Below are 24497 nucleotides of genomic sequence, written 5' to 3'. Positions count from 1 at the left end.
TTATATGTTAAGGAAACAACATGTGGTTTATCTTATGAGTTGCATTTTTTCCAATGTGTCATTTATCTTTTAATTTTGCTCATAGTTTACTTTGCCATGTAGACTTTTTATTTCTATATAGTCAAATTTATCAAACATCAAACAACAGAGCATTATTTACAGGCCTTGAAATTCAATAGAAATTGTCCCTTGGGTTTCAGACTTGCTTGGGACCAGATACCACTTCATTTCTCCCCATTTCCCCCATATAGGAATGAGAATTTCTCTCCTATGTCTGTCCCTGCATTTTGGGAGCAGATAACTTATTTTCTATTTTCAAAGGGACACAGATAGAGAGAAATTTTGTCCCAAGATGGATGAAATCCATAGTATCATCCATGCTTGATTTAAATAAGTTAGATTATGAGATTTGGGACTTTTCTGAGTTGATGATATTTGGGACTTTTTTGAGTTGATGATATTTGGATGAGATTTGAGACTTAAGGTTGATGCTGGAGTGGATGAAGACTTTAGGAGATATTAGGGTGGAGTGAATGTATTTTGCATGTAGGACGGATGTGAATTTTGAAGGGTGAGGGTGAACTGTTGTGGGTTGAATGGTGTCCCCTACCAAATTCATGTCCATCTGGGACCTTAAAATATGACCTTATTTGGAATAAAGATCTTTTCAGATGTAATTAAGATAATGATTGAGATGAGATCATGCTGGATTAAGGTAAACCCAAGTCCAATGAGAGTTTCCTTATAAGAGACAAAAAAGGAGACATAGAAACACAGAGAAGATGGAAAGGCAGTGTTTGGAGTGATGCATCTCAAGCCAAAGAACGCTAAAGATTGCTGGCAATCACCAGGAGCTAGGAAGGAAGCATGAAACAAAACCCTGCAACACTTTGATTTTTTAGACTTCTGGCCTCCAAAACTGGGAGAGAATAACATTCTATTAGTTTCATCCTCCCAATTTGTGGTAATCTGTTATGGCAGCCCAAGGAAATGAATAAACACTGATCTAGAGTCTAGGGAGAGGTAGAGAGCTGGCAATGTATGGGGACACTGCGGGATGGTGGTTGAAGTCATAGAAGTTTATCAGCTCACTCATTCAACAATTATTTCCCCCCTAGACATTTGAACTCCTCTTTGGTGCATATCTTGTAAATACTGGGATGAATCAATATATTTATTACAATATGCTCACATCCTAGGATGACTAGGTTAAGAAAGAAGGACGAAGAGATGAGATGGTGAATTCTAGGAAATATCATATGTAGGGCAAGCCTGAGGGAAGAGTTGTGGAAGGAAACAGAGGAGCAGTTGGAGACACAGGGGAAAGATGAAGGGACTTCTTCACGGAGGTCAAGAGGGGCATGGCCAGTAGTGGAAACTGCAGAGGCGGCCAAAAGGATCAAAACTGACATTTCAGTTGGGTAGCCTTTTGGATTAGACAGCTGAGGTCATAGATGACTTATAAGAATGGTGAGAGTGTTGCAAATCAGAGTTAATGTGTTAAAGTGCTGATTTTCAGAATCTCAGAGCTAATATCTTTCTCACAGGTTATTGTCTTTTATTATCTTAATTCATCCCCCAAAACACATGAGCCAGTACTGCACCAGGTCAGGGGGACAATGAGGAACAAGGGGGCGCAATCTCTGTTCTCTTGGAGCTTAAAGTGAATGAAAAGAAACAGACAAATACTAGCTACTAAAATTATGGGAATTATTCTTTTATTTCCCTGGCAATAAGTGTCATGCAGGCAAGTGCATTTGGAACAGGGGAAAGGCCAATCTTACCTAGCTTTCTGGGGAAACTGAATGAAGTAGCTCGTCACAAAAACATGTGGTACATCTTATGATTAATGTGAACCAGCTGACACTATAAGAAGTTTAGTATTTTTGCTTTGAAGCTGAGGAAATTTAGGCCCAGAAGCATTCAATGACTTGCAGTGTGTTGCTAGAAAAGCCAGTGTTATAATCTATATCTTAATTTTGGTTAGTTTTCTTCTCTGAACTATACTAACTCCCATAACACACACACACACAGACACGCAAGTATCTATATTTATATCTATACATATACGATGTATGGCTTATATTATTAAAAAGGTACATTTTACAAAATATGAGTCAATTTAGATTTTTGATTGCATGCATAACATGGGGAAAGCATTGTATGTAATCCTAGCTCCTTGCCCATATCATCATAGGCCACTCAGATTCTTTCTGGAAGTGGATGAGTCATACGTCATTAATCATGGAGTGGCTGTTTCACCTGTGGTCTGGAGCGTCCCAGCTCCCAAGCCTTTAGGAAATAGTTCCTTGATGCTGTTACCTTTGTTGCAGACAGCTGCATCACAGTCTTCCCTGCAGGGCCAGGGAGGATGTTCATAGTGAGAAAGTTTTACCCACTTGCAGAGCCCTCACCCCTGGTGACTCTCACGGCTCAACTGCCAGATGTCAGTTATGAGTCTCTCCGCGGGTCCCCCAGGGGCTCCTCATGCTCAGTGAAGAAGTCTGCTCTCAGTAGCGTTTGCAGCCCCTCCTCTGAGTTGGGGCCACTCAGGAAATCCTCTCTTCACTGTAATGCTCTCCTGGAAACTGTTGAAAAGCAGATTGTCAAACAGCAGGTTTAATTTCCCCAATAATGTTATCACTGGTTCTTTGTTGGTAACCAAGGATTCCACATCAAACCAGTCAAGGGTAGGACCAACAGTAGATCTGAAAAGCAAAGCTACAGCTATCAAATACCACTAATATTTGAGGTTAATACATCATGCCTACTCCCAAATCAAAAAAAGTCATAAATACACTGTACCCATTAATTATTGCAGGGGACATCATATGTTATAAACAATATACGCAGGACGTGAAATTTAACCTACGTCATTAGGCTGACAGTACTTTGCTTACTGTGGAAAGGGAGTAAGCAAAGAATTTTGGGACTAGGTGTGTCAAGTGTGAGTCTTGTCTTTATTACTTGTAGCCAGATAACTTGGGAAAGTGTATAATCTCTTCTGAGTCTTTTCTTCCTCTGTAAAATGGGAATAATTTCTGCCTGAAGGATATATTATGAAGATTAAAGAAAGTAGAGAATGTAAAACATTCTTTGTGCTGAATGTGTTATTAGCACATTGCCTAAGTATTGTTGACACTCAGCAAATACTAATTTGCCTATCTCTGCCCTTAACTTTTCAAATGTAGAAAGTCTGGAAGATGGTTTTAATGACTCAGATCTCTGACAAAAACTACTTTGATGATTTTGAATGTTTTGTGGGGAAAGTGTTTAAAAAAATACTAAGCCAGTTGTTTTTTATTTCAATTAACGCCCAGAAGTTTCTAGAATTTTTACAGCTCATGGTTAAACAATACATAATCCGATAGGAAAGCACTGTTCATTTGCAAATACAAAAACCAAAGAACTTATTTTACTGAAAGGGAAAGAATATTTCTTGAATCTTACATGTAAAGAGCCAAGCCAGGAAAATCTCAGCATAGATTTTATATCGACCATGGATTAAAAAGGATGAGGATATGATATAAGAGCAACTCCTGCCGTGCCAGTGTGGGGGTAGGGTGGCATATCAAAACCTGGGGTGAGGGTGGGAGGCATGTGGAAACACCCCAAAAGGCTTGGGAGACACCCTGGAGCAGGGAGTAGATGCCAAGAAGTGGCACGGGAAGGATGTAAGCTTCATTTTTGGCAAGGTGCATGGCACTTTTGTCCATATGGCAGGAGAGCAGTAGAGAAGCAATGCCAAAGGGAGATGCCTGAGTGAGTGGGATGGGCGTGAGGGGAACACTGATCAGTTCAGCTTGGTGACAGTTTCCTGGAGCCCCAGAGAGAAAGCCCCCCAGCTTTGATATTCCTCACTCCCTACCCCAATGATGCCATGTTTGCTCCCCATTCCCCTGATTTCGTTGCAGGACAGAGAGGGAGTGGAGAACTCTGAGTGAGGGGAAGAGTCCTGATAGGGAATTTCAATTATGCATTGCTTCAGCTTATTCCTTGGGCGTAAAAAAAAGTCCTAAGTTTAAAACAAAATTAAATACATTTCTGCAAATATTTTTTGGAGGGGAGGATGATTCAGAAAGAAGTTTAAATTCTGTTAGAAAAATAAAGAAATATCCATTCCTGCCCATTTGATTTCTTGAGTATAATTTTTATACCTGCTCCAAACACAGGACTTCACTCCTTCTAAGCTGCTCAGCAGGAAGAGGATGTCGAACCCTTCATTACTATAGCACATTGCATCTCTTAGTGTGAATGTCTGCTTATTGGCCTGCCTCCCCTGCTAATATGAAGGAACCTGAGGTCAGAACTCTAGGCTGTTAACTTTCCTCAGTTTGGATAAGACTTAGCACCTGGCAGGTGCTCAATAAATATTTGTAGAATCATTTAATGTCACTGGGTTTATTGCTGACATATGAGATGTGCCTTTTCAAAAATAACTGGTAGGAGTCTTTTGCATGACTAAACTGTACGTAAATGCATCTATAAACCAATACATTAAAACTGAACCACAGGTCCATATTATGAAGGCTGAACTGAATGGAGCAAAGTGACCATCTTGTGTAAGCAGTGAAGTTCCTAGAAATCATAGCACTTTTTACAGAACAAGATTGCGTATTGCTGTGTTGAACTTAAAATTAAAAAAAATTCGAGCTGTGCTGAGTCAGATGTCATCTTACACTTGATTCTAGTATAGACCAGAGCTGTAGGAAACAAGTATAAAATGGTTAATTACTAAAATACAGAAAGTTCTGTTAAGTGTGAGGGCTTTGCAAAATACAGTACAGTAGGTGGAATATGGGTAATTTTGAAGGCACACAGATGAACATTTTAAGGATTTTGTGTGTGTGTGTTTCATTGAGTATTAGAAAAAACTATGACCAGCACAAAAGCTCCATGATTGTCACAAACCTTATTGCTTTGGATGAGGCTAAGGTAGATGTCTGAGTATAAGAGGTGAAGTGACTTGAAGAACAATGTGCAGTAAATACTAGTACAGATGATAAGTTATGGCAAAACCCACGAAGGTAGTACTGAAATTGCAGAGGTTTGAGATGCCCAACATTAACTCAATTTTTATTTAAAAAAAATTCAGTTATTTCCCAGTTTGTTTATTTCAAGGTGGATTAGACAGAGGCAATGGATTGACTGCTTTGGAGTTTCCTGGTTCTCATCAGGGGGTAAAGTTGCAGAAAGTCTGGGGGCTATAATCCTCATCTCTTGCATGCAGAGGTTGGACTGAGCCAACAGTTTCCAAACTATATTCCTTAAAAGTAGAGTTCCATACTTTCTGATTTGCCTGGAGCAGTCTCAGTTTACATCTGTTGTCACAGCACAATTATTAGTAGAGGCTCCTTTCATGGGCAAAAGTGTTCCAGTTTGGCAGTATATCACATGGCCCCTTTACTTGGAGCCAACTCAAAGCACTCCAATCAGTGGCTGCAGGGCTGGGCATCAGGGAACATTTCACATGGAGCAGTTGTATTTTTATATGGTAGAGTTTTGCATAAGATCTCATCTGTAGAAAGAAAAAGGGGGGGGGATTATAAAGATAACAAGCAAACAAAAATTAAAACCACTTCACAAGGTGAGCTTCAAGTTCCTTTCTCACTCCAGCTCAGACAGCTTGACACTCAATGTATTCAGTCCCTGTTGGGCTCAGTCTTGCAATTCATGAGTGAATGAGGGCGCAGTGATTTACACCAATACGTGCAAAGTCTCAGGAAACAGTGAGCTAACTTTCCACCTCACCGTCAAGGAGGAGAAATAGCAGAGCATTGTTATGCTGGCTGTTCTCTCCTAACCCCTCTTCTTTTGATTCTAGGTGTCGTCAGCACCACTAGACTTGAAGACAACTGCAGAATTTCAAGGTTCTTCCTCCACAGTCAAAACTCAGGTAACACGGCTTTGTGAGATTGAGACAATCTTATTCTTGCGACTTCTTTGACGTTTCCCGTTTCCTTTAAACATCATTGTAGAGAACTATTTCCTAGGCCAGAAGGGATAAAAATAGGGTCACGATAACAACCACAAGACCGTATGTCTCTGACTCTGCCCTTCTGTCCTCTCTGTGGAAACACCAGTTCCTCTCAGTTCTTTCCAGATAGCTTTAGGAATCTCTAAGAAGTATCTCCTATGTAATCCAAAGACTGGCTCTCCGGGTGGCCACATGGGGTCTGCCATTTTTCTTGCTGGACTGGGTCTGGTTGCTACTATCCCTGCTAGAGGCAGTTATGCTACCAAGAGGGCTGGGGTGGAAAGAGAATCTGCATATTCAGTAATGGGTTCTACTCACACAGAGTCATCATGCACAGGTGCAGAACTCGGGCTCTGGCTTTAGGTTGCCTGGAATCAGATCCTAGGTTTGCCACTTGGTAGTTATTCAACCTCTCAGATGTCAGTTTCCTTGGGGAAAATAAAGAAAATCTGCTTGATTGGACTGTTTAAATGAGAAGATCGTGTAGAGTTTAGTATTTTGCCTTCATTAAATGTTAGTGATTTCTCTTATTACTACTGTTGTTTTGAATCACTCCCTCCATGCTTCTCTGGACACTTCTCAGGAGACTTTTTAATGTCCCATGTAAATAACCTCCTGGCAGACTTGCCCCACAGTTCCTTCCCTTGAATCCTACAGAAAACACAGCTTAGGCTCAACCTGTGTGTCTGCAAAGGACTGATTAAATTCCAATCATTTAGAATTCGAGCTAAGTATTTTAAAATATATTTTATTATATGTATTACATAAGTTAGCTTATTTTTTATATTATTGTACAAATTATACATGCACATGGTATAAATATTTAGCAATATAAAAACATTTTCAGTGAAACAATAAATCTTCCCCTTCCCTAGATCCTCAGTCTCATGGCCTTGAATCCTTCAGCAGTTTCTTTCATGTTCTCCTAGAAAATTTTTATGTACACATGCTGATGTCCATATGTAATTGGAACAGGTCTGAGTTTGCTCCATGATTTTGGTGTAATAAATGTCTCAACCCTGTACCTGAGGGTTCTAGTAAATGGAATCTATCATGCTTGAGGGATCTGCCTTCCTTAGGGTGGTGTGAGACTCTTGGGAGCTTAAAGCGTATGGAAAGTGGGGAAGGCTGGGTCCTAATAACAGTGCAGGTACCCACCATTGTGACTTCTGCTGTGGCTACTCCATGCTGCTGGCTGTCACTGGTCCTCCAGATGGGCTCGGAAGTAGCTCTCATACCCTTTCTCTGCACTGAGCCATGCTCAGCTACAGAGACCCTCCCTTCTTTTCTCAATAACACATAGCTTAGGGTCCATGATCCACAGACATTTAGCAGTCAGTATTCCAGAAAGCTCTCTGTAAAAAAAAAAAAAATTCCTGAAATGCCACAACACTACTTAATCTCAGAGAAGCTATCTCTCAGTTGGAGCTTTCCTTCTCTTTAACACAACGCCTGAGTTTCCATCCCTTCTGGGAACACCCAGAAGAATCCCCTACATGTACAGAAAGGGCTGGGTGGAATTTGTCGTCCCCTAATCCATCAACTTTTGACTTTGGCTGTAAAACCAAGAGCTATTGATAATCTTCTAGAACAAGAGTGCCCTAAAATCCTGTCAGTGAGAGGAAAGATGTGCTAGGAACAAAGAATACAAACATAAAGAGACACAGCTCTTCCCTTCAAGTAGTTTACTGTCTAGAGTGCAAGAAAGACAAGGGAAAGGCTTCAGACAGTGCGCTAAGCATTAGCATAAAAGAATGCGCAGGTACAATGAAATACAGCGGAGATCTCTAAGTTGGATTTGGGAGGCATCCTGGAAGCTTCAGGAAATAAGGGATATATAGGTTCAAAAGTGTTAAAACATCATTTAAAAAATAAGGCATTTTTGTGCAGCATGAAGTGTTCAAGCATCAGAGTTAGACAAACTTGGGCTGGAATTCTGGCTCTACCATATGTTGGTTGTATGACACTGGGCAGGTGACATATATTCTTTTAAAGTTTTATTTCATCATTTATCAAATAGTGATGAAAACAGTGCTGACCTCATAGTGTTATTGTGAAAATCTAATAATGTAAAGCACATACTATTTTTGGCCTTGTGTCTGGAACATATTTACTCTTTAATAGCTATTTATTATAACTTTCATTGTTACTGCTGTTTCACACACTAGTCAGTATATGGATCTCATCAGATTTTATAAATATTTGGCCCTCTGTATTTTCAGAAATATTATAGAAAGGCTTCATTCTTTTATCAGAGGAGATCTGGGGATAGAGTTCACGGATGCACTTGGAGGTTTGAGGAATCTGTGAGAAGGTGCCAGAGAGGAGGCTGTGTGGGATTCTGGGTGAATGCCAGTCAATCAGGATTTTAGTCTGGAAACCTCCCTGTAATTTGGAAATGAAGCAGGAAGCCAAGGTGGGAAGAGGTGGGGCTGTTTTGGGATTTCAGCATCCCTAACGACGCACATCTCTTCCCGGCTTGAGTGCACGGCAGCGTCAACAATGAGGCAGGCGCCCACCCCACCTCCTCTGCACTATCTTCTCCATCTCCAGAAAAACATAAACAGAATGGAAGGAAGGAAAAGACACAATGGCCAAAATCTTAGGGAACACTTTCCTTACAGAGTTCCTGGTAGCAAGCAGGCATTTTTGGTTTGGGGTACAGTTCTTTGGACATTGAAAATATCATAGGATCATTGGAGGAAAGGTTTATGGAGGCCCGACAAGTCCATTTCATTTATTCATTTTATAGATGAGGAAACTGAGGCCCAGACAAGTTCACAGAGGTAATGAAAACAAAATTGATGAGAACTGGAATCAATTATCTGAAGGGGTTTCTAGAGGGAAACAGCAAAAGTCTGAGGATCAATGGGTGGTAATGTCAGGAGGCAGGTTTTATTCAAGAAAGAAGGTTAGTAACTTTCCAAACTGCTCTGAGATAAAAAGGGATGCCTTCAGAGGCCAGGTCACCAGAAAATAGGAGTGTTTCAAAAATTGGAGGGTGGAAATGGTAAAGAGAGAAGAGGAGTAGTGGCCTGATGATCCTGTAGGAACCCTCCCAGCTCGGAGCTTCTAAGGAGCTTCAAAGCAGCCAGAGAAAGTTAGAATGCCTATTACTCGGTATCTTAATAATTCACATTTCAATAAATGTAGTACACTGCAGATAACTTACCTGTGTTTGTGATTAACCCATGTTCTAGAGCTGAGAAGATGGCAGAGAAGGGCATTTGGAGTTCATACGCCATCACTACTTACTGTTTGTGTGCTTTCAGGAAAATAGCAGGCGAAATCTGTGTTCTCGTCTGGAGAACAGGCTATTGTGTTTACTGAGTAAGATAATGTATGTGAAAGTGCTAAATTGCTGATATGATTAATACTATTTAAAGACGGAAAATAGCAGTGAAATGTAGGGTCACGTGGGTAAGACCTCTGTGTGCTGAAACTATTTTCAAAAACAATGATTTCCTTTCCCAGCTAATTCAGGACATAGCTACAGTCTCAAATGATTCTTGTCTTTTATGTGTGTACAAACCAGAGATAATTCCCAGGCTTTCCAGGTGAGACGTTTCCTTCAGCTGGGAGGGAGCTAGGTGTGCAGATCTCCTTATAGGCGAGGGACTCGTAATCAGCTCGAGGATGGCCAAGATTTGCTGTGGCAGAAACTCTGTTAAAGTCTTCATATTTAAGTTGGAATTTAGATTATCTGGTGCAACATGCTAGAGCAAAAATCCTAGTTTTATCACTTATCAGTTAGGATAATCTTGGTCAAATTATTTCAACTCTTTGAAAGTATATATCTTCATCTGTAAAACAAAAAGGTTCTAAAATAGTGCCTGAAACATAGTAAAGGTTTAATAACCATAAGTGGTTGTAATTGTTATTATTGTTGATGTTTATTTGATTGTTAGAAGTTGGTGCTCAGAAAGGAGACAGGACTTGTCCAGGACCACATGTTGTGATGTACACTATGAATAGAATCCAGTTTTTTTCCCTTGCAGGTTAGTTCTCTTTTCATTACAGCCCCTTTGCTATCCAGCTAGCTATCTGTGTTCATGGATTCAGCTTGTAGAAGCCATTAAGCTGCTGATAAAATTCTGCACCCCTAGTCCAACTTCCACCAGCTTCCACTTATACACCCACAATCTCAAATCCTGCTTATACTTGTCAGTTCAGCTTAAGTCCAGCCACCTCCATGAAGAACCTTCCAGTATGTTGTCCAGAGAAATACTGACAACCCCCTACTTAGAAACAGTGATCTTAAAAATAAGTCCACATCCTTTTGCAAGACTTGCCACTTCCCCTCTCTGGACTTTTATTTCCCCATTTGTAAAATGAGAAGGAAGTAAAAGAGTCAATAAACAATTGATTGCTGACTAGGGGCTGGGCAGTGTGCTGGGTGACAGAACAAAAGATGACTTAGATAAGCTCCCAGCCTCTAAAGATTTTACAGCTTACAAGAGAGGCAGGGGAGGAAATGTGAAATTATATGGACAGTTGTAAAAACTCTGCTCCCAAAGAAATAGAGATTTGAATGAATAGGTGGGAAAAAAATAATTGTACAAGGAGTATGGGGAACTAGAAAAAATAGTATCTGATTTAGGTCTTCTTAACAGGGAGGAAAGGAAAAAAGGAGAGTAAACAGCATGTCCAAAGGCTGAGGTACCAAAGAATGGAATGAACAGTTAATTATGGCAAAAAGTTTTGTGTGCTGGAGGAAATTTAGGGAGGGGAGTGAGGGCAGTGGAGGAAGTAGAGGAAGATGAAATTCAAACTGGTCTCTCTCTCCCTCATGAGACTATTGGCAATGTTTTCATTGCCTCTCCGTCACTGTTTCCTCCTTTTTCTGCAGCAAATAGAATGTGAGCAAAAACATTTGGCAAAAAAAAAAAAAAAAAAAAAGAAAGAAAGAAAGAAAGAAAGATTTATATGCCATGCTATGGAATCTGGACTTTCTCTTGTACCAAATAGGGGTCCTGAAAAGTTGTTAAACAGAAATAACATAATTAAATTGGATCTGTGGAAAAGATAGCCCTGGAAGTGGAGTCAAGGGTATGGAAGAAAAGATTGAGACTGGAAATAGGGAGTTCTCAGGAGGCTATTTCACTCATTTGGGAGAAAAATCATAAGGCTGTGCAGTCAGTGGGAGGAGATCTTAAGGGAAGAACTGCTGGGACCTGAGAGCTTTTTGATTGTGGAGAGTGAAGCAGGAAGGAAGCATCAGGAGTTGCTGAGATTTCTCTCATGGGAAGGTGGTGAATGGTATTCTGTTTGGCCTTTTGGGTAAAAGGTACGAGTGGGTCACCTAGGAAAACATAGGCAGCCGTTACCTAAATTCCTCCCAGGTCTCTCATTGCAACCTGTTCTACCTTGTTACAACTTTGCACTGCCATCTTTGTAGTAAGTGTTAATAATACATCTTGCCCAAACTACTGCAGCAGTCTCCCAACTGTTCCATCCACATCCACTCCATTCTCCATGCAGTGACCAGAATACTTCTTTCTGAGACAATTGATCATTTTCCCTGCCCTTAAAGCACTTCATTTATGGCTTCTCATTACAATGTATCATTCACAATGTCCTAGATAGGATCAGTCAGTTATGGCTTCTCATTATAATGTATCATTCACAATGTCCTAGATACAATCAAAATTACTAACATTCAAAGAGCAAGAAACCGTTGACTCATACTTGAGAGAAAAGGCAATCAGAGAAGAGTGACTTTGAGATAACCTAAATGTTGGGGTTAGCAGACAGAAATTTTAAAGCAGCTATTATAACCATGCTTAGAGATATAAAGTAAAATAATTGTTATAACAAATAAGCAAATTCAAAAAAGAAAAATATCTATTTAAAAACTGGAAATTTTAGAGCAGAAAAATACAGTTTATGAAATAAAACATTTACTGGGTTGACTGAACAGCCGATGAGACATCACAGGTGGGAGAGTCAGTGAACTTGAAGATCGAGCAATAGCAATAATCCAACCTGAAGAAAAGGGAAAAGACTAAAAGTAATTTAATACAACCTCTGCGACTTTGGGGACCATACACAAAATATGAAAAATATGTGAGTGGGAATCCGAGAAGGAAAGGGTTGAGAGAACAGAACAGAAAAAAATCTTTGGAGAAACCGATCCACAGACAAATTTACAGATTGGAGAAGAAAAGTAATCCCACGTAGAATAAATACAAATCAGACCATATCTAGGTGCATCATAGTCAAACTGCTGAAAACAAAAGATAAAACCTTGAAATCAGCCTGAGAAAAATGGCACATTCTATGAGGGAATAACACGACAAATCATCTCTGACTTCTCACTGGTGATGATAGATTCCAGAAGAGAGTGCAGCTACATCCTGAAAGTCCTGAGAACAAGGGAGAGAGAGAGGAAGCGAACGGGAGAAACAGACAAACTTCTCAACTTGGAATTCTACATCAGTTAAAAAACATCATTCAAGAATTAAGTTGAAATAAAGATGTTTTCAGATAAAAAGAGAGGTACAGAATTTATTACCAGCAGACCTACATTTTAAGGAAAACCAAAAGATGTGTTTCAGGCTGAAGGGAAAATCATACTTACTGGCTCTTCCGGTAAGAAAAGAAGAATGCCAGAAATGATAAACATGTAGGTAAATATTTTTTTAAAATAATCATTTTTCTTCATCGCTTCCTTAAAAGACATGTGACTCTTTAAAGCAAACATTGTAAATTTGAATTGTGGGGTTTATAACATTTATGTATGTAAAAGCTATGACAGCTGTAGCATAAAGGACCAGTGTTAGGGGGTAAATAAACTTGTATGGTTGCAAGTTTCTTTCAGTTCATATAAAGTAGCACAGTATTAACTCCAAGCAGGCTGAAATGTTAAAAATATATGTTGCAACCCCCTAGAGCTACCACTTGAATAATAAAAATAAAATAACGATAATACCACAAATAGCTACAAATCCAATAGATAAATTTAAAAAATATTAAATTACTCCTAAGAAAAACAGGAAAGGAAGAACAGAAGAACAAAAAAAATGAATGGAACAAATAGAGAATAGATAGTGAAATGGTAGGCCTAAATCTCCATCAGCATGTCAGTTCTGTAAAGACAGAGACCATGTTCATTTTTGCTCAGGATTTAACAGAATGAGTAGGTGAGGGAGTGAGTAAATTCATATCTGCTCTAAGCAACAGCTCCTCTAGTCCTGGGGGTTTTCTTGATGACTTCTTGTGATAAATAGGACATATTATACATTTGTTGATGTTCTGCTTGGCAGAAAGTTTTCAACATTTTGGGTTCGTAATTCTTCTTGAAACTCCTCAAAATGTGTGGAAAGACATGGACTAAAAGTTGAATTGGATAATCCTTTATGTTGAAATCACACGAATCCACTTGTCGAGAAAATGAGCCCCACTTCTCTACATGGAAGCCTGGCTGTGGACAGAGTGTTGCCTAAGGAGGTCCCCCAGGATTCGGTGGGGTACTTTGGCTTTTGCTGTGAGACATGACTATTGAAAAACTAATAACAAATACTTTGATTATATGATTGATTTTGATTTCGAGGGGATTCCAACTGTAGGGAAAGGCAGAAAGTCTCCAACCAAGTTCAAACGTTTCATGGCCTGAGGAGGAGAGGCAAGGAATCCTTCTGAGGACCAAAATATTCTAAATTTTTCTGAAGTGACATTTAAATATTAACACTTGGAGACTTTTTTTTTAGTACCCAAAGAGCCTCATCTTTTGAAGACAACTCCTATTTGATGAGTTTCCAACCAGGATACAGTTTTCCCATCAAAAGTAGGAGGTGGACTAAATTTTTACTAACATCTTTAGCAACTGTTTATTGAATATTGATTGTGACCACACAAGATTTTTACTTTTTTCCTCAGCTGAAGGAAAATGATGCCTAATGGGAGAATGTACTTTAATAGAAGCTGGATGTCATAGATAGAGGAACAGATCAGAAAGGAGGGGGTCCTCATTCACCAGTTATTTATATGATGCCTGCTTTCTCAAAGGAATTTTGCAACTCATTAGGAACCTGAGGTCAAAAAACCTCGCTTTAACTCCAGTTCTGCCACTTACCAGCAGGATACCCTAAAACAAACAACATAGCTTCTCTGAGCCTCTGTTTCCTCATCTGTAAAGTGGAGAAGCAATGATGCCTTTTCTACAGACCTCAGATGAAATGAGAAAATAGATGTGAAGCAGTGAAGCACTGTGTGAGCATGAGAGTAATCACAACCAAGAAGAAGAATGTAAAGAAAAAATTACATTTTAAATTTGTTTGCCTTTTTACTTTTGCGGGACTTGAGGCAATCCTAAATAGCGTGCATGTTTCACTTTGATGTCTTCTGTAACGCTTTCATTAGTAATAGTACCATATTAAGTAGCAAACCAGTCAGTAAAACACTCAAACATGTAAAGAACTAAGTATACAATAAAGGTAGTATTTTTAATCAGCAGAAAAAGAAGGACTATTCAATTAACAGTTTGGGAAGTGAAGTTCAATTCTTATCTTAACCATATAAATTCTGCGAGAATACAAAATTTAAATATAAAAATATCATAAGAGTACTAAAAGAAAATATCAATATATATTTTAAAACTCTTGCTTGGGGTGAGGAAATTCTTTCAAAGAAAGACATAAAACCTAGCAGCTATAAAAAGCATGATACATCTACCATGTAAAAATTGCTATTCAGAAAAATTAATTGTAATCCATAAGAAAGAAGAGATGCTATATTTTATGTTAAAGAACTATAATAAGTTTGGAAAATAACTATGAAATTGGATAAATGATATGAACAGAGACTTCACAGAAAATAAATAAAATGGCTTCTAAATTTATGAATATGTTCAGCCTCATTCATAATTAAAGGAATGTGAATAAAAATATGGAAATACCATTTTTCCACCCAGAAAGTTGGCAGATATTGAAAAGAATAGCAATTGGGCAGAGATTCACCTTCATATGCTGCATGTGAGGGCACAATCTAGAGTAACTTCTTTGAACAACAATTTGACAAAATCTGCCAAACTTTTAAATGCCCATCTTTTGGACAGCAAAGATGTACATATACGATGGCTTATTATAATACTTTGTTGCTTTGTTTTTTGTAGTAGCGTGAAACTAAAAAAGAAAGAAAGAAAGAAAGAAAACCAACCAAACAAACAAAAAAACTTGGTAGAGAACTATTAAAATTTTTATCACTAATTATTAGAGAAATGCAAATCAAAACTACAATGAGGTTATCACGTCACACTAGTCACAATGGCCATTAAAAAGTCTGCAAGTAATAAATGCTAGAGAAGGTGCAGAGAAAAGGAACCCTCCTACACTGTTGGTGGGAATGTAAATTGGTGCAGCCACTGTGAAAAACAGTATGGAGTTTCCTTAAAAAACTAAAAATAGAGTTGCCATATGATCCAGAAATATCACTCCTGGGCATATATCTGGAGAAAACTCTAATTCAAAAAGATGCACCTTAATGTTCATACCAGCACTATTTACAACAGCCAAGACATGGAAGCAACCTAAATGTCCATTGACAGATGACTGGGTAAAGAAGATGTGGTATATTTATACAATGGAATACTACTCAGCCATAAAAAGAATGAAATAATTCCATTTGCAGCAACATGGATAGACCTAGAGATTATCATATTAAGTGAAGTAAGTCAGAAAAAGAAAGACAAATAGCATATGATATCTATATGTGGAATCTAAAAATGATACAAACGAACTTATTTACAAAACAGAAACAGACTCACAGACATAGAAAACAAACCTATCATTACTAAAGAGGGCAGTGATGTAGAGGTATAAGTTAGGAGTTTGAGATTAGTAGATACAAACTACTATATATAAAATAGATTAAACAGCAAGGTCCTACTGCATAGCAGAAGGAACTATATTCAGTATCCTATAATAAACCATAATGGAAAAGAATATGAAAAAGTAAGTATATAAAACTGAATCACTTTGCTGTGTACCAGAAACTAACACATAACATTGTAAATAAATTATATTTTGATAATTTTTTTTTAAATTTATGGAACATCTGTACAGCGGAAAAGCATGAAACCATAAGGGAAGAATGAAGCAGAGCTTTATTGTAACTTTAAGGTATGTTGTTAAGTGATTAGAGCAAAATCCTAAACTGCAGGTACAGTATGTACCTTTTGGGTAAAGAAAAAATTTTCTGCATATTTATATTCGTAGTCCGAAAGGAATCAAAAGGTAACTGCTCCAACAAATGTTCTTCAAATGGATTAATTTACTTGCTTTAATCTATGACTTAATAGGCTCTGGTTGCCTATGAGGATGCCATACTTTTCAAGGCTTAAATCTTCTCTCAGAATTCCTCCTCAATGTTTTTAATGTGCTCAGAAGAAACATTCATTTGCACACACACACACACACATATACACACATACATGTGTATATGCTTCCCTTTGAATAATAAGTAAGCATTAGGAAAAATACCTTTTAATGAACTTTCACAGGTAACAATGACCAATCAATGGAACTTCTAGAAATCAAGACTTTTCCAGCCGCAAATGACATAAGCTAAAACTATTCTGTGCAAAAGACAGCATGTGTGATGTCTTGCTTTATGTACAGCCAATTTGAGGGGCTCAGATAATGTCATCAAAACACAGCTTTTCTCTTCTTCTTTCAACTCTCTTTTTTCCCATAGGTTGATTTCATTCTTTCCAAATATAGCAGGTGGGCAACTTTCATCTGTGGGGCAATAAGGCAGTAAGCAAATTTGGGTTCACATTTTTTTCTGCTTCTTGAACCTAGAAAGTAAACTCTCTATTCCAAAGCAGAGGATCCCAGGGAAGGACTTAGATTGGCCCAGCTGAGGCTGCATGCACTCCTGTGAAACCATCACTGTGGTCAACAGAAAGGACACTCTGTGTGACAGGGCCTGGCCTACCTGCCAACCCCTGTGCTGATACTGAAGGAGATGCAAAGACTACTGTGACTAGTGGGACCTCTGGGATCACATAATTCAAATCATGTAGTTTCTTACAGTGGGTCCATTCAGGGTTGACCCGTTGAGCATATCTCAGCACTGCTGACCAGGGTGCAGCCCATTCCTTTTAGATTTAGCATGATCAGTGCTGACTTACAATTCCTTCTTTTTTTTGAAGGCCGAGGATAAAAAGCGGAAATTGCTATGAGTTGGTAGGCAGAGAGGAGACATTATCTTTTTTCCCTCTTAACAGCTTCTTTCTTACATTAGCTGACAATAAAAAACATGGAGTTTCTATTGGTCCAAAGCAAGTAGGTGGAGTTTTCAATAGAGATGCCTGTTTCACACTGAGTTCTTTAACAGAGGGGTCCTATTTGGCAGGCTTGTTGTTGTGTTCCAAGCACACAGTACACAGATTGGGATGTAGCTGTTGCTCAAAAAATGTTTGTTGAGGCAAAGAAGGAAGGAAGGAAGGAAAGAAGCAAAGATAAGGGAGAGAGGGAGAGAGGGAAGGAGAGAAGAAGGGAGTTGATCTAACAGCATTTTGGGTTAGGTTCTTAAGATACCAGATGTAAGTATGTCCAAGGAAAACTCTTTAACTTTAAGGTGAAAGTTTTGAAGATTCACGGAGAGTCTTATCAAGCAGCAAAACTAGAAAGAATAAAATTATTTGTTAGCAAAGATTGATAGCATTTAAGACCAGAAAGAAAGAAAAAGTATGTATGCCTCATATATTCATTTTATTTAATATTTTGTTTCTGAAGAACATTTGTTTCCTTTTTAATGGTTATAACATTTTAGCCAATACACACACGCACCCACTCTATAAAAACATTATTCTCATTCTTGGTTACCTGCACTTTCAGGAACTCTCTCCATCTGGACAATGAAACTGAAGGCAATGCTTCACCACTTGCCTTACTCATGGATAAAATATCCATGAGAAATCCTGAGACTCTGTGGGGCAGAGCTGTCAGTGGGAACATTAGATAACATTAGCAGACAGCACACAACTTGAAGACTATCAAGTACGGGAAATACAGACCAATTCCAGTGGGTGTTAGGCTACTAGTAGGAATGGAACTGTGATTGCTGTGGCCTGGAGCCATTGGCTGGGTTTTCATAGAGGACTTGGCAGTTAAAACAGGACTCAGAGTAGTTGGGAAGAATTTATAGAGAAAAATAGCAACGGAGAGGCAGAGCCAGGAGCACCAGCATAGACAGAATAAAGAAAGGCACAAGAAGTGCTTGAGACCAAGTAAGAGAATTCAAATGACAGCCGTACAGAGTTAGGAAAACAAAGCAGCTATGATGGGCCAGGGTCAGGACTGGAATGTTAGGGAACGATGTTCGGGCTTACATTTGATAGCCATGTGGAAGCTACTGGAAGTTCTTGAGTCTAGGACTGACATGAAGAAAATGTAAGGAAGATAAGCTGTGTGTTGAGTAGATTAAGAAGTGGAGAGACCAGAGGCAGGAAGAACTGTGGAAAGGGCATTCATTGTAGGGCTCAGCCTCAGGGAGGGAACCAGCAGGAGGCAGGTAGTTCGGGGAGAGACACTACCATGATGGTTTTCAAGCTTGAGACACTGACCAAGTCTTTTAAAGGAAAAAGAGATTTCTTGTGGTTCCCAGTGTTGACGTTTCTCTTAGTAGAATGTTATCTACATATAAACAAACATAAAAGTAGGAGTAAATTGCTCATTTTATAGCTTGTATTCAATTAAAATAGCAAAAACAAAGTAGTAAATTAACTGCAAATAAAATTACAAAATAACTACAAATTAAGTGGACACATTTAATCAAGTGTGAGGGATAATCCTGTTTGACTGAAGGGAATTCTCTGCTCATACCTGCTCCGGAAAAGTCCTTTAGAATCTGACTTGTTTGCACTCACTTGAGCCTCAGATCTCCCATCACAGGTTTTTTCTTTGCATTGCTGCAGAATTTTGTTCCATGAAATTCTGTGATATCATGGGGCTCTCACTTGCTGTGAATACATCATTTACTCATTAAGACTGCCTCTATTTTTTTTTAATTAGCCATGACATCTAAGTAGTATTACTTCAGTCCAATTTGCTTATAAACACGACAAATACAGGCACTGAAATCTCATGAGATAATAATGCAGGTGACCCAAGTATTAAGTGTTTAAATGATCATAAAAGTTGGATGAAAAATTATAACATTATTATAGGATTCCCAAGAATTTGTGGATCTCTGAGACTCCATTGAGAAGCACTGGTGCTGTAGAAAGGTTTACTGAGCCTACAGCCTCTTTCAAAGGGAGCTGCCTTTTCTGAACCTCTGCTGCTTAAGTGACCACGTCCTGTGCCTTATCACCTATTGGCCTTTCCTCACCCCACCCTCTGGCCACTGTGGGTTGGGTCAGGAAGGGAGGGTGCACTTGAGCCAAGGACACGCAAGCCACTGGCTGGTGAATAGCTAGAAATTTTTAGACGGTAAAAAGAGAGTTGGTCATATTCCCTCCCTCGTCCCTCCCCAGCCTTTGCAGAGAAGTTGCCGACTGACAACACGTGAATGTAGAAAGGTGATGCTGACGGGGGCCTAGAGACCTGTGTTGCTCACAAGCAAAGTGAAGTGATGGGGAAATAGATACCATGCACATTTTGAATCACTCTCCAGTTACAGGTATCAATAAATCTAGCACAAGTTAGGTTAAGTGAAAAAAGAAAATATCATTGCTTCAAGACAGGAACAGTCAATCATTCCACTTTGGCCAGGTTTCTCTCCTTCCAGTGGTTCTACTTTCCTCTATGATTACATGATGGTAAGAAGAAAAGCGGGCACGTCTCCCCACCAACCAACAAGAGTCTTAAATCTGGTAAACTCTAACCAAGTCTATAGGCTCATCCCTGAGGAAATGTGTGGGACCCAAAAGGTCTGATACTGTGATTCACATGCCCAGTCCTGAGAGTGATAAATGGTGTTTTCAGATCCTTCCAAAACACTTGGACTGAGAACAGGGGAGGATGTTTCCCAGAGGAAAACTGGGGGAAGGGGGAAGGGACGTTTGGCAGCAACATCACTTATTCACTGTACAGCCTTTCTCTGAGCCCCAGTTTCTTTGTAAAACGATTATAGTAATCCTGTGCTGCCCACCACTCAAGACTGCTGTGAAAATGAAATGAGGCAGGGGGTGTAAACACGATTCTAAATTACAGTCTCACAGTGAAAAAGAAATGTGACAATGAATATATATATGCTCGTGTATAACTGAAAAATTGTGCTCTACTCTGGAATTTGACACAACATTGTAAAATGACTATAACTCAATTAAAATTAAATAAATAAATAAATAAATAAATAAATAAATAAATAAAATTACAGAATACATACAACATGAAGTAATGTTGTTTCAAGGGCTTGTTATTCCCCCTTGTTGAGTACACAAGAGCATAATCAAGCTGCATGGGCACTTTCCACCCTACTGACTGCAGCTTCAAGTTTCCTGGGATCATTTCCTCTTGCAGGATTCAAGGGTTTTCCCCTCACTTTATTTTGGCCAGCACATGTGGTTTGCAAACTGCAAGCATTTCTATTTTAATGGCAGCTGTTAGAACTTTATGGAGTCATTAATTTTAAGTCTAGAGGCTTTCCCATTGTCAAAAGTCTTTCAATGCGCAGCTTAGAAGGATGTACAACTTGCAGTTTTACTGGAATCTGGACTGGAAGAGCATGGTCAGAGATCAAAGGAGGAGGGGCACCGTAAGAAAGCTACAACTTCTGTGTGTTAAAGGGTTCATTGATTTTGAAATGTATGTGATTCAAACAGCCAAACAACACTGCATTCTTTGCGTTTCTTCTCTGGGTGCACAGTCTGATGTAGGAGTTGTTAGGGTAAATTGGTGCTGAGATAAGCAACCCCTCGGGAGGGATGGTCGATGGTGAAAGGGGCAGCAGATTTGGCTCTGGCATCCCCCTTGGCTGGGGGTCCCATGTGCAGGCTCCAGCTGTGCACTCCCAGCTAGAAAATCCAGCAACCTGCGGATCCTAGTTTGTTTGAATTTGGGGGAGTAGGAAGAGCAGAAGAGTTAACATCTGTTGTTTTAGTCAGCATTGTGGGGGCACCTCCTTTGAGCAGAGGTTCTTAATGAAGGGCCCTAATAAGAATTAACGGAAGATGTATTTTGAAATTTGGGTGCATAATACTCAACCCAAGAAATTCCTATTTAGGATGTCTGAGTTAAGAGCTAGACATGTGCATCTTGAAAATGCTTTCTGGGATATGCTGATGCTCCGACCCGATGTTGTCAGTTATTTCTCTGACCAGCCTGTTGGGCTCACTGGAGTCTCTCTTTCCCTTCTTCATTGAGTTCAGTGGGTTCCTTGATATGTGGCCAGAAATAGCCTTGGGAGAAACCCCTGCTCCCCACTTAGGGCTTTGCTACACAGTCATTCCTCTCTCCTCTGAATTCCTTTGGTGCTTTGTCTTGTTCACACAACACTTATCACCATGTTCTGTATTGGAGTTATTTATGAACATGTCTTATCTCCTAACACACAAGCCCCAAAAAGGCTGAGACTCTGTGACACCCAGAGGTCACTCACTGGGGCCCTTGGATTGCATTCTGTCTGTAAATATATTTTCCTTGGCCCTCAGAGTATTTAAAACTTTTTTGATTTACTTGCCAACTTTTAAAATGATGGAGATATTCTTCCCACTCCTGACTTTCCCCCTAAATATAATGATCATTGTGCAATAATTTTTCTGTTGAAATATCTGAAGTCTTATCAACATAGGCCCAACATTCCTGCATTGCTACTATTACCTGGAACTGAAGAATGGTTTCCCCTTTCATTCTTTTTTTTTTTATATTTCCTGTAAAAATTTTTTATTGAAGTATAATCAGTTTACAGTATTGTGTCAATCTCTGGTGTACAGCATAATGTTTTAGTTGCACATATACATACGTAAATTCATTTTCATATTCTTTTTCATTATGGGTTACTACAAGATACTGAATACAGTTCCCTGTGCTATACTGTATAAACTTGTTATTTATCTATTTTATATATAATAGTTTGTATCTGCAAATCTCAAACTTCCGATTTATCCCTTCTTACCTGCTTCCACATCTGATAGCCATAAATTTGTTTTCTGTGTCTGAGTCTGTTTCTGTTTTGTAAATAGGTTCATTTGTCTTTTTTTTAGATTCCATATGTAAGTGCTATCATATGGTATTTTCCTTTCTCTTTCTGGCTTACTTCACTTAGAATGACATTCTCCAGGTCCATCCATGTTGCTACAAATGGCATTATTTTATTATTTTTTATTGAGTAGTATTCCATTGTGTGTATGTATATACCACATCTTATTTATCCAGTCATCTGTCGATGGACATTTAGGTTGTGCCCATTTTTGGACTGGGTTGTTTGGGGGGTTTTTTTGTTACTAAGTTGTAGGAAGTGTTTGTGTATTCTGGAAATTAAGCCCTGTCACAATTTCCCCTTTTAAGTGGGGATTGTACTCTCTAGTTCACCACAGTCCCCACCACTCCCTATTGTCTTATGCTGGGCTGCTTCTTTCATTAACATTTCTCTCCTGGCACCTGTTTGGCATTTGAATTTGTAAACCAGTAAGCACTTTTGATTTCTTCATAGTATCTGACTTTTTATAGGTGCTTCATAAATATTTGTCAAATGGCAAAACAAAAAGCTAAACTGCTCTAGGGGACGGGTGCTTAAGTGGGCTTCTTTCTTTAAGCTGCCAGATATGAATTTGTAAGAAGAACAAAAGAGTCTGTTAGATTTTGTATTATGGCTTTCCCAAGTCAAGAATTATGAGCTGGTTCCTCATTTTCAGGAGCTTTATCTAAATCTCTTTACTTACCAGCTGCCAAGTAGCTAGGCGATCCTCCTCAAGCTGGAGGAAATTGATACTAAACAAGGGAATTTGAATGAGCAGGTCATTCTTACCTGGTCTCTCCCTGAATTTTTGTGTGGTAGCCTGCTATCTGTCAGGGCTTTCAGAATTGGCTTCATGTAACTCACCACTGGAAAGCCCCTTGGGTGGAGCAGTTTTTGTCGAGGAATATCCCTTTTATGGGGTATTATGGCTGCCAGGATCATCATCACGTTTTTGTAGAACATATAAGTGGAATAGCGCTTTCAGTGCTGATTTCCAAAATGCAACCTCATCTCCTTAGCTCTCTAGTTAAAATTCCTCGTGTCCACCCTTCCCACATCCTATGTAGGATGTGAGCCACTTGAGAAAATTTCAGGAGTTATATGAGATATTTTACAATTTCATTGGTCTTATGTTCATTTTTCTGGTTACCTATTCTTAGTGGCAAATGACACTGCCCTTCTATATATAATATATGTGACAATATTATTAAACTTTCCTTTAAAATATTTTATGTAAAAATTACATTATTGAAAGAAAAATAAGGAAATAATAGTTCTGGTGGAATGAGACTTGCAGAAATGGTGAGTTTGACACTGGCTTGGGAAAGATTGGATTTTAAGATAAAGTCTGAGACCTGCCACCCATGGGACACTGCCCATCTCTTTGGCCTCAGCTCCCACAAATTTCTTTCTTCCTTTCCCAGTGTACATCCTAGTACAACAAGAGCTTTTTTCTGTTCCTCAAATATACTGGGAGGTGTCCCTACTTTTCATAAATGGTTTCACAATGGCTAGGTCTTCTACCTTGATAGCGTTCAGTATTCTGTCTGCTAAAAGCATCCCCTGTGCCCCCGCTCCCACCTCACCGTTTTCTCATATGACTGGTGCTTCTTAGTTGCAGCTGCAGTGCAACCTCCTCTGAGATGCCTCACTGGCCTACCCTATATAATATAGTTCTTCCCACAAGCTGTAACTTTTTAAAAACCTATTTCCTCTCTTGATTATTAAGCATGTCTCCCATTGCATCATGAGTTCCTGGAAGGCAGAACCCTTGTGTCCTGTTCACTGCTACATCCCCAATGGTCAGCAGGAGTGCCAGGTACACATAGATAGATGCTCAATAGATATTTGATGAATGAGTGAATGTTCTTCCTGCCTTTGTACCTTGGTGAATTCCTACTCATCCTTCAAGGTCCGTCCCGGCCATGAACTATTTATGTGAGGTCTCCCTGCACCCTCCTCAACAAAGAGTTGTCCCTCTCTTCTCTAAGTCCACACAGCATCGTCTACATATCACCATTATAGTATCAGGTACATTGTATTATAACTGGAGTAAAGGTCTGTTTACCCCAAAAGACTGTGAACTTCTTAGATACAAAACTACCCCCCGACCCCTGCCCCAGCCCCACCATCTAGTATTCATCCTCATTTTCTAACCATGGATGCTACTTATACCCAGGGAAACCATCTCCTAATGACTTTGTATCCAGAGCTGACTGGGGTGGGAAGTGAGCAGAGATGGCAAAGACAGTAAGTAAACAGTTATTGGCATTTGTGGGACATTCAGGCTAAGTATGCATGGCTTTTAGACATGCCCATACAACTAGATTAATGAAAGTTGTTTCTTTTAGAGATTTGTTTGGTTTAACGCAAATCCTCCCACTCAGAAGTCTCC

General features: G+C 39.2%; 1 protein-coding gene across 1 annotated transcript in view; it reads left to right on the top strand.

The window, feature by feature from the left end:
- HTR4 (5-hydroxytryptamine receptor 4) overlaps positions 1-24497 on the top strand; it is a 260433-nt gene that overhangs the window by 37697 nt on the left and 198239 nt on the right. Inside the window, exon 2 of the mRNA XM_074360903.1 lies at positions 5825-5896. The gene's annotated coding sequence lies outside the window, so the exon portion shown is untranslated. The remainder of the gene's footprint in view (positions 1-5824; positions 5897-24497) is intronic.

Source organism: Camelus bactrianus, chromosome 3 (assembly GCF_048773025.1).
Source record: "Camelus bactrianus isolate YW-2024 breed Bactrian camel chromosome 3, ASM4877302v1, whole genome shotgun sequence".
Classification (NCBI taxonomy): domain Eukaryota; kingdom Metazoa; phylum Chordata; class Mammalia; order Artiodactyla; family Camelidae; genus Camelus; species Camelus bactrianus.
The sequence above is the reverse complement of the archived record's forward strand: the minus strand, read 5'-3'. Positions and strand labels throughout refer to the sequence as shown.